Source organism: Lagenorhynchus albirostris, chromosome X (genome assembly GCF_949774975.1).
Source record: "Lagenorhynchus albirostris chromosome X, mLagAlb1.1, whole genome shotgun sequence".
Taxonomy (NCBI): domain Eukaryota; kingdom Metazoa; phylum Chordata; class Mammalia; order Artiodactyla; family Delphinidae; genus Lagenorhynchus; species Lagenorhynchus albirostris.
Window position 1 is genome coordinate 14,645,098 of NC_083116.1, and position 17,673 is coordinate 14,662,770.

The 17,673-nt window shown below is 41.6% G+C and overlaps 1 pseudogene; it reads right to left on the minus strand.

The window, feature by feature from the left end:
• The window catches only part of LOC132514059 (transmembrane 9 superfamily member 2-like), a 51,801-nt pseudogene extending 45,413 nt beyond the window's left edge, over window positions 1–6,388 (minus strand).
• Between the last annotated feature and the right edge of the window lie 11,285 nt (window positions 6,389–17,673).

Genomic DNA, 17,673 nt, shown 5'->3' on the forward strand with positions numbered 1-17,673 from the left:
AATAGTTAATCAAGTCCAGGAAGCACAGAGAGTCCCATACAGGATAAATCCAAGGAGAAACAGGCCAAGACACATATTAATCAAACTGTCAAAAATTAAATACAAAGAAAAAATATTAAAAGCAGCAAGGGAAAAACAACAAATAATATACACAGGAATCCCCTTAAGGTTAACAGCTGATCTTTCAGCAGAAACTCTGTAAGCCAGAAGGGAGTGGCAGGACATATTTAAAGTGATGAAAGGGAAGAACCTACAACCAAGATTACTCTACCTAGCAAAGATCTCATTCAGATTCGACGGAGAAATTAAAACCTTTATAGACAAGCAAAAGCTAAGAGAATTCAGCACCACAAAACCAGCTTTACAACAAATGCTAAAGGAACTTCTCTAGGCAGGAAACACAAGAGAAGGAAAAGACTTACAATAACAAACCCAAAACAATTAAGAAGATGGTAATAGGAACATACACATCGATAATTACCTTAAATGTAAATGGATTAAATGCTCCAACCAAAAGACATAGACTGGCTGAATGGATACAAAAACAAGACCCGTATATATGCTGGCTACAAGAGACCCACTTCAGACCTAGGAACACATACAGACTGAAAGTGAGGGGATGGAAAAAGTCATTCCATGCAAAGGGAAATCAAAAGAAAGCTGGAGTAGCGATTCTCATATCAGACAAAATAGACTTTAGGGCTTCCCTGGTGGCACAGTTGTTGAGAGTCCGCCTGCCGATGCAGGGGACACGGGTTCATGCCCCGGTCCAGGAAGATCCCACATGCCGCAGAGTGGCTAGGCCCGTGAGCCATGGCCACTGAGCCTGCGCGTCCGGAGCCTGTGCTCCACAACGGGAGAGGCCACGACAGTGAGAGGCCACGACAGTGAGAGGCCCACGTACCGCAGAAAAAAAGAGAAAAAAAGACTTTAAAATAAAGACTATTACAAGAGACAAAGATGGACAGCTTTTTCTTTTGATTTTCATTTGCTGTATCATAAGATTTTACACAAACTTTTACACGTTTCTGTCTTGTTAAAACTATTAAGAAAGAAAATTAAAAATATTAAGAGATTTGACTAAATTGTATATATCAACTGTCACAAAACAAGCACTTTATCTTACAAATAAAACTTTTCTTCAGAGACTTCAGTATGCCATCATTCTCAGCACTATCTCCTCTACATTTCAGTTCATACCTAAAATGATTACAGTAGACACACACACACACACAGACACACACACACACACTGCTTTCACCACTAAACAGAAGAATTTGCCTTCTTCAGTGTTATAAAAGGTGGGGTATAAAGTCCATTGTAGCAGGAATTCCCTGGCAGTCCAGTGGTTAGTACTTCATGCTTCCACTGCAGGGGGTGCAGGTTCCATCCCTGGTTGGGGAACTAAGATCCCGCAAGCCTCACAGTGCAGCCAATAAATAAATAAATAAAATCCACTGTAGCTTTCTAAAAACTACCCTGATCTACAACCCTTCACTTAAAACTGATAATAAAATTGGTTATAGTGCTGGTTACACAACTCCATGAGTATACTAAAAAGCATTGAATTGGACACTTATGAGTGGGTGAATTATTTGGTATGTGAATGATCTCCAATAAAGCTGTTACCAAAAAAAGTGATAATAAAATATCTGATACTTTTAATATGAAACCTCTTGTTTACATAGTCTAGCTACAGGAGATTATCAAGATGAAGTGCCAATGTGGTTCATCAGAAAACAATAAGCAAGAATAAACAATGAAAATTTAACACTTCATATCCTGAAATCATACAAATATTAACCCTAAAATTCCTTATTGGCAACTGAACTAAACTGTCATGTTTCTTCCGTCCAAAGGATAGCATTTCTTGAAAAGGCGCACTTTTCTCTTAGGATAATGGTACTCCACAGGGGAATTGTGTGCAACTTTAATCATCGAAAAGTGAATGCCTAGCACACAGACCAATGGAACACATCAATAGAGAACCCAGAAACAGACCTACACAACTAGGCCCAAGTGATTTTTTCACAAAGATTTAAAAGCAAGTAAGTGGAGGAAGAACTGAAATTGCTGAAAAGGTCTTTCCAGCAAATGGTACTGAAGCAATTGCACATCTACAGGCAAAAAAAAAGAGAATTTCAACCCAGACCTCACACCTTATACAAAAAATAAATCGAAATGGATCAGACTTAAATATATAAAGTCAAATTATAAAACTTTTAGAAGAAAGTCTTCAGGACCTAAGGCTATGCCAAGTCTTCTTAGACTTGACACCAGAAGCATGATGCATAAAAGGAAAACTTGATTACTGGACCACATAAAATTTAAAACATTTGCTTTGTGAAAGACCCTATAGAGAAGACGAAAACACAAGCCACAGACTGGGAGAAACTATTTGCAAACTACTGTTGCAATAAAGGAATCATAACTATTGATAGAATATACAAAGAATTTTGAAAACTAAATAGAAAAAGAACAGAAAATGGGCAGCATGAGGGAGCCTTGTGCTGATGGAACTATGCTGTGTATTGACTGTGCTGGTGTGTACACAAATCTGCATCTCTCACACACATACATACACACACACACACACACACACACACACACACACACACACAAGAGTGCATGTAAAACTAGTGAAATCTGAGAAAGGTCTATGCATTGTCCAACGTCAATTCCCTGGTTTTGCTATTGTACTATAGTCATGCAAGATGTTACCATTGGGCAAACCTGGGTAAAGGGTACACAAGACCTACCTGTTCATTTTTTTGTAGCTTCCTGTGAATCTGTAATTATTTCAAAATAAAAAGTTGTAAAACAAGCTAACGTCTGATGGTTTCACATATATTAAAATTGATCAAATTATACACTTTCAATATGTGTAGTTTATTGCACTTCAGTTATACTTCAATGAAGTTGAGAAAAAAGAAGAAAAAAGTTAGTGCCTTCATAACCATGACTGCTCTTGAAAACATCCTTACTCTATCCCCATATCTATTAAGATATCAAGGGCAATATCAATAGACACTGAGAGTCCAATTACATCTACTCATATCACCCTACCCAAAATATGCAAGAACAAAAAATTAAACTTTTTTTATGAAGCAAAAATAAAACTTGAAAGGTAAAACCTTTGTGTGGAACCACCAACTACTGCAGATAGCTTAAAGAGCATATAGTGTCATCCCTCAGTATTAGTGGAGGATTGGTTCTAGAACTCCCAAGGATATCAAAATCCACAGATACCAAAATCCACCATTGCTCAAGTCCCTCATATAAAATGGTGGAGTATATTATGCATATAACCTACACACATCCTCCCCTATACAGTTGACCCTTGAACAATGCAGAGGTTAGGGGGCCAACCCTCCCTGATGTTGAAAATCTACCTGTAACTTATAGTTGGCCCTCTACATAGATGGTTCCTCTGAATCAGGTTCCACATGCAGGGATTCAGCCAACCACAGGTCATATACTGAAAAAAATCGGGGTATAAGTGGACCCACGCAGTTCAAACCTGTGTTGTTCAAGGGTCAGCTGTACTTCATACCATCTCTACATTACTTATAATACTTAATACACAATGTAAATGCTATGTAAATTCTAGTTTTGCTTTTGGGAACTTTCTGGAATTTATTTCCCCGAATATTTTCGATTCCAGGTTGGTTGAATCTTCAGATGCGGAACCCTTGGATTTGGAGGGCCAACTGTATTAATGTATTCTTCTGGCAATGCCGGATTCTACCTCCTTTCCTCTTCCTTTACCTCCTTTTAAAGCAAAGACTCTGGTGCAATTATGGTTGACCCTTGGACAACACAAGTTTGAACTACCCGGGTTCAGATACATGCACATTTTTTCAATAAATATACAGTGGGCACTCTGATTCCATGGGTTCCACACCCACAGATTCAACCAACCGTGGATGGCAAATGTAAAATTTAATACACGATCCGTGGTTGGTTGAATCTGCAGATGTGGAACCTGCCTATGTGGAGGGCTGACTATGGGCTTGAGCATATGTGGATTTTGGTATCTGCAGTGAGTCCTGGAACCAATCCCCCATGGATACTGAGGGATGGCTGTATATGTAGTTGGTTTTGAGAAGATTCATTTTAAAATAAGATTTAAAATAAGATCAACTGAATAACCTCATAAGGAGATGATGTTATTCGTTCTCCAAATAGTACTTGTCCAAGATTTTCAGAAGGGCTTTTCTTTCCGGAGTCTTGACAGAAGTCAAAAAAAAAAAAAAAAGAGGTTCAAGTAAGGTAAAAAAAAAATCAGCAAAGAAATCAGTCCTTATAATTTATCTAGCCTCTCCACTTTTTTTTTTTTTTTTTGCGGTACGCAAGCATGTGGGATCTTCCTGGACCGGGGCACGAACCCGTGTCCCTGCATCGGCAGGCGGACTCTCAATCACTACGCCACCAGGGAAGCCCTAGCCTCTCCACTTTTAATGGTAGATTCTTCTAAAAATATGACCCAGAATCTTTCTATTTATGATTTATAGACCTCATTATATGTTCCTCTTTAAACTGTTTAACCTCTGATAATTATGAATTCATTATTTTAAATGCTCATGGTACTGCTCTTGACTTTCATAATGCAGGTAATCACAATCAAAAAGAAAACAACACTTTGTAGGATTAAACTTCAAATTGCATATAAGCACAAATAAGGAAACAATGGCTTAAAGTCTGTACTGATTCTAACCTGGGACATTTAGAAACTGTAATTATCAATTCTGATCAAAGGGGAATTAAAAACCAAACACCCCCAAACACATTCCCACATACTCACAAATCAACTAGTTACTAGGTGAAAAGAACTACAATTACCTTTAAGTAAATTTGAATGTAAAATGGCTTAGGTCGAAGACAAAATAAATGGTAGGCCTCTGTAATGTTTTAAATTCTCATACTAACACCCTATATTTACACCTGGTATTTTAATAAAAATCAGACCTGATTTTATTTCTGCTTAATTAGTAGAAATAAAGTAATACCAAAGGGAACTACAATCATTTTTTCTAAGAAGTACATCATTTGTTGTTATTCTCAAATGAATGATCATACTGAATCTTATAATAACTACTCACTACTAAACTAAGCACCTTCATCCATTAAAAACCTTAGTATAAACCTACCTTAGTATTTGATATTTTAGAAATAAGATACAACTCTGCAAAGATATTTTTTCAAGTTCAAAGTGTAGTAAATTTATAATTTTCCCTTCTTAGAAAGAAAAATCAAGTATGGCAACTTCCTAGTTTTTTAAGCACTTGTCTCACCTTGAAAGCTCTCTATTCTAATCATTTTTTCTGTTACGTTTATTATAAAATTACCACTACATTTCTTAATATATTCAGGTTTTTCGTTCACTAACTTTAAAAACTTAAGGCGGGCTTCCCTGGTGGCGCAGTGGTTGAGAGTCCGCCTGCCGATGCAGGGGACACGGGTTCGTGCCCCGGTCCCGGAAGATCCCACATGCCGCGGAGCGGCTGCACCCGTGAGCCATGGCCGCTGAGCCTGCGCGTCCAGAACCTGTGCTCCGCAACGGGAGAGGCCACAACAGTGAGAGGCCCGCGTACAACAGAAAAAACAAAAAAACTTAAGGCACATTTTAACACAATTATATCATAATTATGATATAAATTAATCACAATTATATCAATTATATTGGATATAATTATAATACTTACAACTTACGTATTATACTCATAAGGTAGCACAGATTCCACTGAGTCCACTCTATTTACAAATAGTGCTACTGATGACTACAAGAAGGGAAAAAAAATCATTACTAATACAAAGTAATATAAGGTAGCACTTGCAAAATACATAATGAAGTAAGTGAAAGGTAATTGGGTCTACTGCTCCCATCAATTTATAACTGTATAGTTGTAAATTTATAACTTAGCACAATGTTATAAATTTATAACACACTACAGTTATAAATTTTTAAAACAGTATAGCTATAAATTCATAACATTTCATTTATCTGGCATCATCGGGGTCTTTGAATACATAAATTTTTCAGATACCTCAGCCAGGTTAAGGTTACCTCTTAACCTTTTTTAATTATAGAATCCTTTGAGAATAGGATGAAAGCTATGTATGGCTCCTCACCCCAGAAAAGCACACATATTCACCAAATTCCCTGTTCAGCTTTAAGAGGCTTCATAGGGCCCCTAGAGTCCATGGAACTCAAGTTAAGAACTTGAAATAATTAAAGCTACCTGCATAAGTGCTTTTTTTTTGCATTATTGTAACCATTTTTATAAGATTATTCTAAAATACACTTCACTCTCCTATCTTAAACAAAACATTACGATCACAATTTAACCTTCCTTGATGATTCAGGGTCATTTTGAGCATCAATCATTGCACCTGCTTTGACTCTGTGACATCTCCAGTATCAAATGAGATGAGAACAGCTATTTGCCCCAAAACTGAATGGCAAGAGATAACTATTTACACCCCTGCTACCCACACCCCTCCACCCCTACCAAAGAACATAAACTTGTTTGTAAAGAGTTTCTCTTTCATTTTGGCTGTCAGCTGTCATTATGCCTTTTCTCCCTTCTTTTTTTCCCCCTAATCTGCTATAGGGTAAGCCCTCAATGTGTGTAATAAATGATCAGATTTGTTAAAACTATGTGAAAAAGGACATAAAAAAGAATGAAATTTTGCCATTTGCAACACCATGGATGGACCTGAAGGGTATTACGCTTCGTAAAATAAGTTAGACAGAAAAAGACAAATACTGTATGATATCACTTATATGTAGAATCTAAAAAATAAGATGGGGCTTCCCTGGTGGCGCAGTGGTTGAGAGTCCGCCTGCCGATGCAGGGGATGTGGGTTCGTGCCCCAGTCCGGGAAGATCCCACATGCCGCGGAGCGGCTGCACCCGTGAGCCATGGCCGCTGAGCCTGCGCGTCCGGAGCCTGTGCTCCGCAATGGGAGAGGCCACAACAGTGAGAGGCCCGCGTACCACTAAGAAAAAAAATAAATTAATTAAAAAATAAAAAATAAGATGAATGAATATAAGAAAACAGAAACAGACTCACAGATATAGAGAACAAACTAGTGGTTACCACTGGGGAGAGGAATGTGGGGAAGGGCAAGATAGGGGTAGGGAATTAACAGATACAAACTACTGTGTATAAAAGAAATAAGCTGCAAGGATATATCATACAGCACAGGGAATATAACCAATATTTTATAACTTTAAAAAATTTATTTATGTTTTATTTTTGGCTGCGTTGGGTCTTCGTTGCTGCGCGTGGGCTTTCTCTAGTTGCGGCGAGCGGGGGCTACTCTTCATTGCGGTGCGCAGGCTTCTCATTGCAGTGACTTCTCTTGCTGCAAAGCACGGGTTCTAGGCGTGCGGGCTTCAGTAGTTGTGGCACGTTGGCTCAGAAGTTGTGGCTCGTGGGCTCTAGAGCACAGGCTCAGTAGTTGTGGCGCACGGGCTTAGTTGCTCCACGGCCTGTGGGATCTTCCCGGACCAGGGGTCGAACCCATATCCCCTGCATTGGCAGGAGAATTCTTAACCACTGCGACACCAGGGAAGTCCTATAATAACTTTAAATGGAGGCAATTCCCTGGCGGTCCAGTGGTTAGGACTCAGTGCTCTCACTGCTGGAGCCCTCGGTTTCATCCCTGGTCAGAGAACTAAGGTCCCATATGCCGCACAGCAAGGCCAAAAAAAAAAGCCTATGTCAAAAAGACTGTCTGAGAGCATGAAGTTAGTTCGTGAACATTATAACATCTCTTCTGGCTCTTCACAGGACGCTTTTGCTTACTTCCCTGGATCTCAGCTGTGCTCTTGATAATTTACCAGACAGGAATTTTTAAATCACTAAAACAGCAGAACTTGGGTAATTCTTTTTCAAAATTTCCTATGCTGCTTTTTAAAAGATTGAACATCTGCTATCATCTATACCATGTGGTTAGATTTTTCTTTTTTAAAGACAAGGACATGGAAAGTTATCACACTTGGGAACACGTAAATAACCTTACTATAACTCTGTAAACAAGAGAATTGTATCTACACTTAGCGAAATCTAATCAGAAATTTAGCAATAGCAACATATATGAGTTATAGTTTTATAAAGGTGAATAGGCAAAGGTTTCTAAAGGACAGCAGATAATTAAAGATAATAGTTCTCATCTAGAGTCCCCAAACTGACAAAGTACATAAGATTTCAATCATATTTTAAAATGCAGGACTTCCCTGGTGGCACAGTGGTTAAGAATCCACCTGCCACTGCAGGAGACATGGGTTCAAGCCCTGGTCCGGGAAGATCCCACGTGCCATGGAGCAACTAAGCCCGTGCGCCACAACTACTGAGCCTGCGCTCTAAAGCCCGCGAGCCACAACTACTGAAGCCCGCGTGCCTAGAGCCCATGCTCTGCAACAAGAGAAGCCACTGCAATGAGAAGTCCGTGCACCACAACAAAGAGTAGCCCCTGCTCGCCACAACTAGAGAAAGCCCACGCACAGCAACAAAGACCCAATGCAGCCAAAAATAAATATAAATAAATAAATAAAAATTTAAAAATAAATAAATAAAATACATATTTGGAGCTTACTATATTTATAAGAACCTTCATAGTTTCTCAACTCAAGTGGAAAAAAGATTAATCAATAAATGGTGTTAAGACAACTGGTCACCAATCTGAAAAAAAAATTAAGAGGGCTCCTCTCATTATATTACAGCAAAAAATGTTAATCTTATTTAAATGTTAAAACTAAAACCATAGAAGTAATATAAGAAACCATAGGAGGGCTTCCCTGGTGGTACAGTAGTTGAGAGTCCGCCTGCCGATGCAGGGGACATGGGTTCGTGCCCCGGTCTGGGAAGATCCCACATGCCGCGGAGCGGCTGGGCCCGTGAGCCATGGCCGCTGAGCCTGCGCGTCTGGAGCCTGTGCTCCGCAACGGGAGAGGCCGCAACAGTGAGAGGCCCACGTACCGCAAAAAAAAAAAAAAAAAAAAAAAAAAAAAACATAGGAGAATTATTTTATAACCTTGGCTGGTATGGTAAAGATCTCTCAAATAGGGCACAAAACTCAAAAGTCATAAAAATTTGACAAATAGAATAAAAGCCAATTTTTCTAAACGACAAAAGAAAAAAAAACAATAAGCAAAGACAACTGACAAACTTGGAAAAAGGATGCCACAAACAAGGAACTAGTTTCCTTATTTAAGAGTTTCCACAAATCAATTTTTTAAATGTTCAACTTGGGACTTCCCTGGTGGCACAGTGGTTAAGAATCCGCCTGCCAATGCAGGGGACACAGGTTCGAGCCCCGGCCGGGGAAGATCCCACATGCTGTGGAGGAACTAAGCCCGTGTGCCACAACTACTGAGCCTATGCTCTAGAGCCCACGAGCCACAACTGCTGAGCCCATGTGCCACAACTACTGAGCCCATGCACCTAGAGCCCATGCTCCGCAACAAAGAGAAGCCACCACAATGAGAAGCTCGCACACTGCAAGGAAGAGTAGACCCCGCTCACTGCAACTAGAGAAAGTTAGCGTGCAGCAACAAAGACCCAACAAAGGAAGGAAGAAAGAAAGAAAAGAAAGAAATTCATTAAAGATTATATTTCTTTGCTAGGAAGCCTGCTGAAATAAAGAGCCAGCACTAGGTATTACCAGTCAGAGAAAAGGCAGGTGTAAAGTAATTTTTAAATGCCATTTCTTAGTTACACGTGTTTCACAAGATCATGGCTCAAAACACCACCATCAATACTTCTCACAGGAAAAGGCAAGCTCCAGGATTAAGAGCAAGTTTGCTGCACCTAGAACTGGCCTCTAAAAACCCCAACTTTCAACTTGGCTAAGTCTATAGTCAAACCACACCTCGCACTGTTCTCAACTCTGTAATGCCTGTGTGGTTCCTTCTAAGAGAACATTACCCCACACACTCGACTGGGCAAACTGAGGTCAGAAAATAAGTCTTACTATTCATTAATACTATTTGAATTGATTACTTGCCAAAAAAAATTTTTAGAGTGAGTTTACAGTTACAAAACCAAGACTGCCAAGGAAGGGAGTCAAAAAATTATTGGGGTTTGGTGGACATGCGGAAGAGGAATTGTGCCGGAAATCTCTGGCTAGAGAAAACTCATAATGATAATGGTTACCATTTATTTAAGGCTTACCAGGTGCCAGGTGTTTTTGTCAGTGCTTTTCATACGTTGTCTCATTTTATTCTCCCAAGTCTGAGAGGTAAACAATATTATCTTGCTGTTTGCGGAGAGGGCCCAGGAGAAACCAACGTGAATTAACAAGAATTAAGGAGGTAAAAGTGTGACCACAGGAGTGAGGGGTGACAGAAACATGGTGGGACTATATCTAAGGAAGACCTAGTGAGTGCGTGAATCCTGAAAGGCAGATTATATTCAGTATAAGGGGGACAGTAGGGAGGGGAAGTGGGAGAGAGGGAGAAGACACAGAGTAGGAGAGGAAAGAACCTTCAAGCGGGAGGGGGAGGGGAGGAGTTATGATGGAGGAGGAGTTGAGAGGTGGAGGAGCAGCCAATTGGAAGGGGGAGAGGTAGGAACCAAGGGGAGGGGGAGTGGCTGAGAGGGAGTAGGCGGGACAGAGCAGGAGCAGGAACTAACTAGAGGAACCAACATAAGGGAAGAGGCCGGGGCCGAGAGGGAGGGCGGAGCCTAGAGGGAAGAGGGGAACGGAGGGGGTGGAGTCGAGAGGGAGTGGAAAGGAAGAAGCCCGAGACCGCGGACTAGGAGCGGAGAGAACAGCGTAAAAGGAGGAGCTGTGAGGTGGGCGGAGGAGAAGCTGAGAGGGAGTTAGAGGAAAAGAGACGAAGGGGGAGGAGCCAAGAGGGAGGGAAAGAGGATCAGGGAAAAAGAGAGGTCCGGATCCGCCAAGTGCGAGGCTCAGCGATTGAGACCCTGAAACACACCCACAGAGGGGGCTTTGGCATTCTGGGTCAGAGTCTGAGAGCTCCCAGCACTGGTCGACCCCGGTGTGCCTCATACTGCAACCCGAAGCCTCCCCTCACATCTCACTTCCCCCCTCTAGTCCTCACCTTGCAGGTAGCAGTCTCTCAGTCTGCCTCGAAGAAGTTGACCTGAGCCAACGCGGGAAGATAAAAAGCCGCGCAGCGGGCGGCCTTAAGCCCCGGGAGCAGCCCCAGCCCCAGCAGCCACCTGAGCCCGGGGAGGGTGGGCCACAGGCGACAGAGGTTGGTTCCCAGGCAGAAACCACGAGTACACATTCTAGGAGCCGGTTCAGCGCTTGAGGACACACACCATGCACGAGATCGGAACCAGTGGAGGGGAGAAGCGGGAATGATAAGGAAGAACCGTGGACGGACAGGGAGGAGCCGAGACCGGCTGGTGGGACTAGAACTCCAGGGAAGGCCACTTGTTCGGGCGAGACATTGGCTCGGAGCCCGGTTGCTAGACGGCCTGGCTGGCTTTGTGAGCGCGCGGAGCACGCATGCGTGCGGGTCCCCGCCGCGCCTTCCACCGCCCCTCACCCCTCCTCCCTTCTCCCCACCTCCCTCTCCGTCCTCCCAGCATCCCCAGCCCAGCACTTTCCCGCGGTTCTGGCGGTTCCTCGCGCGCGCAGCCTTCAGAGCTGCCTCGCGGTGTCCGGGGGGCGGGGGAGGAGGGAAGCAGCCTGAGAGGTTTCAACTTCCCAGCATCACAGAGTCTCGCGTCCTCCTGATTTTGCCTCTCTTAGTACCAATAGCAGGGTTACCGCCCCGCCATCTTCAGTTCTTGCTGCCAGGGTGGGCGGAGGGGAATTCCTGGGCCTTGCTGCCCAGTGTGGTGGTTATTCGGCGCTTGAAATGCAGCAAGTACGAAACTGATGTCTGTACGTGTACATTGTACACTAGGTTTCAAAGAATTTGCACGGTAAAAAGAATGCAAAACCTCTCCAACTTCATATTGATTACATGTTGAAATGATATTTGGAGTCTCTTGCATTAAATAAAACATTAAAATTAATTCCACCTGTTTCTTTTTTGTGGCTTAAGTTTTTTATTGAAGTATAGTTGATTTACAATGTTGTGTTAGTTTCAGGTGTACAAGACAGTGATTCAGTTATACATATGTGTATATAGCTATTCTTTGTCAGATTCTTTTCCATTATAGGTTATTATAAGATATTGGATATAGTTCCCTGTGCTATACAGTAGGTCCTTGTTATCTATTTTATAATAAGTGTGCATCTTTTAATCCCAAATTCTTAATTTATCCCTCCCTCTATTTTTTGTGTGTGGCTACTAGAACATTTAAAATTACGTATGTGGCTCTAGTTATATTTCTGTTGGACGGAGCAGGTCTGGGGAAGGGGGAAGAAAGGGAAAAAAACTGAAGAAGAGAGGGGAAGAAAGGGGGTTGCTCTTAAGATTCTTAAAGTTTTCTTTCTCTAAGCGGCAGGGATCTTATTTTGCGACCTCTGTAAGAATCCTTGTCGCCCTTACCTTCTGCTCCTTGTGCTGTCTTATAATGCAAAGTGCCTGTACTTGGACCTAGAAAGTATTGTAGGTATCATAGGACAAAGATAGTAGAAGAGCGTATTATTTTTCCTCCTTGTGTCTCAAGAGCTTTGGAGAACAAGAGGTCATTTGTTTATGCTGAGACGTGTGCGCCTCCCCAAGGGCCTTTCTGTGCAAGTTCCCTGGCTCCAAAAGGTCTGCATCTTCTGCTGATTGGCAGGGGGCAATTCAAGACAGAACAAAGGCAGCTAACTGGCCAATAGCAGAGGCAGGTCGAAATTTAGCGAGTTAACTCCTGGATTAGAGGGGTAGAAAAAGTTGTAGGACAAAGGAATGGAGAAAATGTACCAACGATCAGAATTAGGGGAGTTGTTAGTAAAAACATTGAATGTGGAGGCTTCCCTGGTGGCGCAGTGGTTAAGAATCCGCCTGCTGATGCAAGGGACACCGGTTCAAGCCCTGGTCCTGGAAGATCCCACATGCCGCAGAGCAACGAAGCCCGTGAGCCACAACTACTGAGCCTGCATGCCACAGCTACTGAAGCCCGCGCACCTAGGGCCAGTGTTCACAACAAGAGAAGCCACTGGAATAAGAAGCGCACGGCAAGGAAGAGTAGCCCCGCTTGTGGCAACTAGAGAAAGCCCGCGTGCAGCAACGGAGACCCAACGCAGCCAAAAATAAATAAATAAATTTATTTTAAAAAAAGATTGAACTTGACCAAAAGAGCTGGAGACATCCTTGTAAAGATTTGGAAAACAGGATAACACGATCAGAAGGGGCACCATTTTTGAGAAGAGGACCAGAAGAAGGGAGCTAGTAAGAGAGAGAATGGTCATGGTTGGAAGTAACCAGAGCTTGAGTAAAAGTTTTGTGTTTCACCACTGCGTGACCACCTCTCTCCGGCCTGCCTTTGGATGAAAAAGAGTATAAATGAAAATAAACTGGATGCTCCTCCAGTCTCTCAGGCCTGGGCCCGAACATCTAAAAGACGTGCTAGGACCCAGCAGGCGTAAACTGCTTCGGGACTGGGCAGACTGCCAAGCGCCTGCAGGATCCTGCTAAGCGAGGGGGCAGGTTCTGGGCACTCCCTGGAGGAGGAGTGCCACCCACATCACCAGCAGGACGCCTGGCCCCGCCCCTCCCCACACTCTCCAGAGATTTTGAGAAGCAGGAAAGAGCAGTGGTCAGTGTATCACCATCCTCATCCTCTACAACTCCAGTAGTGCCATTGAAGTCTTCCATTAAAACTCTCTGCAGGGCTGTTTTCTGTTAACCTCAAGAAGTAAAGCATCACCGAAGGCTACGTCCCCATTGTCAGCAACAAGATACAGCCCTCCTGATGTCATCAGTGTGTGATTATCACCCGCTCTGGCCCACTGCTGGTCCCAGAGATACAGCATATTCTCTGTGCTACAGGGGCTCTGTGCTACAGAGTTTGCTTCTGCTTCCCCACAACCCTAGAAGATGCAGAAGCCCCAGAGCAGCCTTGTGGGAGTAATCCTCTAGGCAGGCCTGGTTTTCCCCAACGCCAAAGCCCCCCTCCCACCATAAGCCAATTTGACCACGTCTTACAGAAGAGTAAGGCCTGCCTGCCATCTCCAGCCAGCCCTGTACACCTTCTCATCTTGTATGCAAACAGGGACCTTTCAATTTCTATTGGCCAGGATTTCCAATACAATGTTGAATAGAAGTGATGAGAATGGACATCCTTGCCTTGCTCTCCATCTTAGGGGGAAAGCATTCAGTCTTTCACCATTAAGCATGATATTAACTATAGGCTTTTTGTAGCTGCCCTTTATCAGGTTAACAAAGTTCCCTTCTCTCCCAGTGTGCTGAAAATTTTTATCATGACTGGTTATTGAATTTTATCCAATTTTTTGGCATCAATTGATGCAATTTTGTGTTTCTTCTTAAGATTATTGACATGATGCATTATATTGATTTTAAAATATTGAGTCAGGCTTGTATTTACCGAATAAACCCCACTTGGCTGGTTGCTGTGTAAAAAAAGCAATAACAAAATAAACAGGACTACACTGTGGTGTAGAATGCAAATTTGTAAGGCTTTTAAAATAGAAAATTCAAAGAAATTAATTTTTTATAATTTTTTTATTGAAATATAGTTGATTTACAATGTTGTATTAGTTTTTGGTGTTCAGCAAAGTGATTCAGATATATATATATCTATAGATAGGTCGACAGATATATAGATATTCTTTTTCATATTTTTTTCAAGTGTGGTTTACTACAGGATATTGAATATAGCTCCCCGTGCTACACAGTAGGACCTTGTTGTTTATAAAGTCATTCTATATGTAATAGTTTGCATCTGCTAATCCCAAACTTCCAATACATCCCTCTCCCACCCCCCTCCCCCTTCACAACCACAACTGTGTTCTGTATGTCTGTGAGTCTGTTTCCGTTTCATAAATAATTTCATTTGTGTCATATTTTAGATTCCACATATAAGTGATATCATACGGTATTTGTCTTTCTCTTTCTGACTCACTTCACTTAGTATGATAATCTCTAGGCCCATCCATGTTGTTGCAAATGGAATTATTTTGTTCTTTTTTATTGCTGAGTAGTATTCCATTGTGTGTGTGTATATATATGTATATATATACATATATATGTGTGTGTGTGTATATATATATATGCCACATCTTCTTTATCCATTCATCTGTTGATGGACATTTAGGTTGCTTCCATGTCTTGGCTATTATAAATAGTGCATTGGGGTGCATGTATCTTTTCAAATTAGAGTTGCTATATGATCCAGCAACCCCACTCCTGGGCATATATCTGGACAGAACTCTAATTCTAATTTTAGTTTTTTGAGGAACCTCCGTATTGTCCTCCATAGTGGCTGTACCAACTTACATTCCCACCAACAGTGTAGGAGGGTTCCCTTTTCTCCACACCCTCTCCAGCACTTGTTATTTGTCAACTTTTTAATGATGGTCATTCTGACCAGTGTGAGGTGTACTCTCATTGTAGTTTTGATTTGAATTGCTCTAATAATTAGTGATGTGGAGCATCTTTTCATATGCCTGTTGGCCATCTGTATGTCTTCTTTGGAGAAATGTCTAATTAGGTCTTCTGCCCATTTTTTGTTTGGATTGTTTGGTTTTTTTGTTACTGAGTTCTATGAGCTGTTTATATATTTTGGAAATTAAGCCCTTGTTGGTTGCATCATTTGCAAATATCTCCTCCCAGTCTGTAGGTTGCCTTTTGGTTTTGTTTATGGTTTTCTTTGCTGTGCAAAAGCTTAAAGTTTGATTAGGTCCTATTTGTTTATTTTTGCTTTTATGTCTATTGCCTTTGGAAACTGACCTAAGAAAGCATTGGTACAATGTATATCAGAGAATGTTTGCCATGGGAGATGGACCTAAGAAAACATTAGTACAACCTATGTCAAAGAATGTTTTACCTATGTTCTCTTCTAGGAGTTTTATGGTGTCATGTCTTATATTTAAGTCTTTAAGCCATTTTGAGTTTATTTTTATGTGTGGTGTGAGGGTGTATTCTAACTCCATTGATTTACGTGTGGCTGTCCAGCTTTCCCAACATTGCTGAAGAGACTGTCTTTTCTCCATTGTATATTCTTGCCTCCTTTGTCAAAGATTAATTGACCATAGGTGTGTGGATTTATTTCTGCACTCTCTATTCTGTTCCATTGATCCATATGTCTGTTTTTGTGCTAATACCACACTGTTTTGATTATTGTAGCTTTGTAGTATTGTCTGAAGTCTGGGAGGGTTATGCCTCCTGCTTTGTTCTTTTTCCTCAGGATTGCTTTGGCAATTCTGGGCCTTTTATGGTTCCATATGATTTTTAGGATTATTTGTTCTAGTCCTGTGAAAAATGCCATGGGTAATTTGATAATTAAATCTGTAGATTGCTTTGGGTAGTACAGCCATTTTAACAGTATTAATTCTTCCAATACAAGAGCATGGTTATCTTTCTATTTCAAATAAATTAATTTCTTAATGTAGGCTATGCCCCAAACTCCAGGGAGACACGGGTTCTCTCTCCTGTGCCATTACGAGTATTTGGTGGAAAAGTAAAGAACGAACACTTTATTAATTTTATTTGCCTACTTGTATCTCTCTCTCTACTGAAAGTAAGCTTTAGAGCATAGGATCCATTTCCTGCTGATCTTCAAATCCATAGTGCAGATCTGGGCACTTAGAACATAATACATAAATTCAAAATAAATGAAAAAATGAATTAATGAATGAATTCACTTACACTGTCATAGACATTTTATATGTTTTACCTCATTTGGAAATCAAAAGAGGATGCAATCAAGAGATGTGAGTAAATGTAGATAACGAGGATAATAGCCCCTTTATTTATGTAGCAGTAGAGTTTGCAAAGTTTGTGTCCATCCATTATTTTACCTGACTATATGAGGTTGGCAGGGTAGTTATTTAATGTGAAGTAACTGAGAACAGGAGAAGTTAATTTGCTCGTCCAAGGTCACACAGCTAATAGATGACCAAGTCAAGGCTAGAAAGCAGGTCTCCTGATATCTAATATAGTTCTTAAAAATAATGGTATTAAAAGAAAGTGAAAGACTTCCCTGGTGGTGCAATGGTTAAGAATCCGCCTGCCAATGCAAGGAACACAGGTTCGAGCCCTGGTCCAGGAAGATCCCACATGCCGCGGAGCAACTAAGCCTGTACGCCACAACTACTGAGCCTGCGCTCTAGAGCCCGCGAGCCACTACTGAGCCCACGTGCCACAACTACTGAGGCCTGCATGCCTAGAGCCCATGCTCCGCAACGAGAGAAGCCACTGCAGTGAGAAGCCCACGCACAGCAACGAAGAGTAGCCCCCCACTCGCCACAACTAGAGGAAGCCCATGCACAGCAATGAAGACCCAACCCAGCCAAAAGTAAATAAATAAATTTTTTTTTAAAAAAAGAAAGAAAGAGAGGGACTTTCCTGGCGGTCTAGTGGTTAGGACTCTGTGCTTCCACTGCAGGGGGCCCAGGTTCGATCCCTGGTTAGGGAATTAAGATTCCACAAGCCACATGGTGTGGGCCAAAAAAAAAAATTAAAAAAAAGGAAGTGAAAAATGTCTGGTAATAAAAAAGAAATAAACTCATTTTATAACGTAGCTGTTACGCTTCCAGCTACATCAACTAAGAATGTTCCAGAAACAAGCA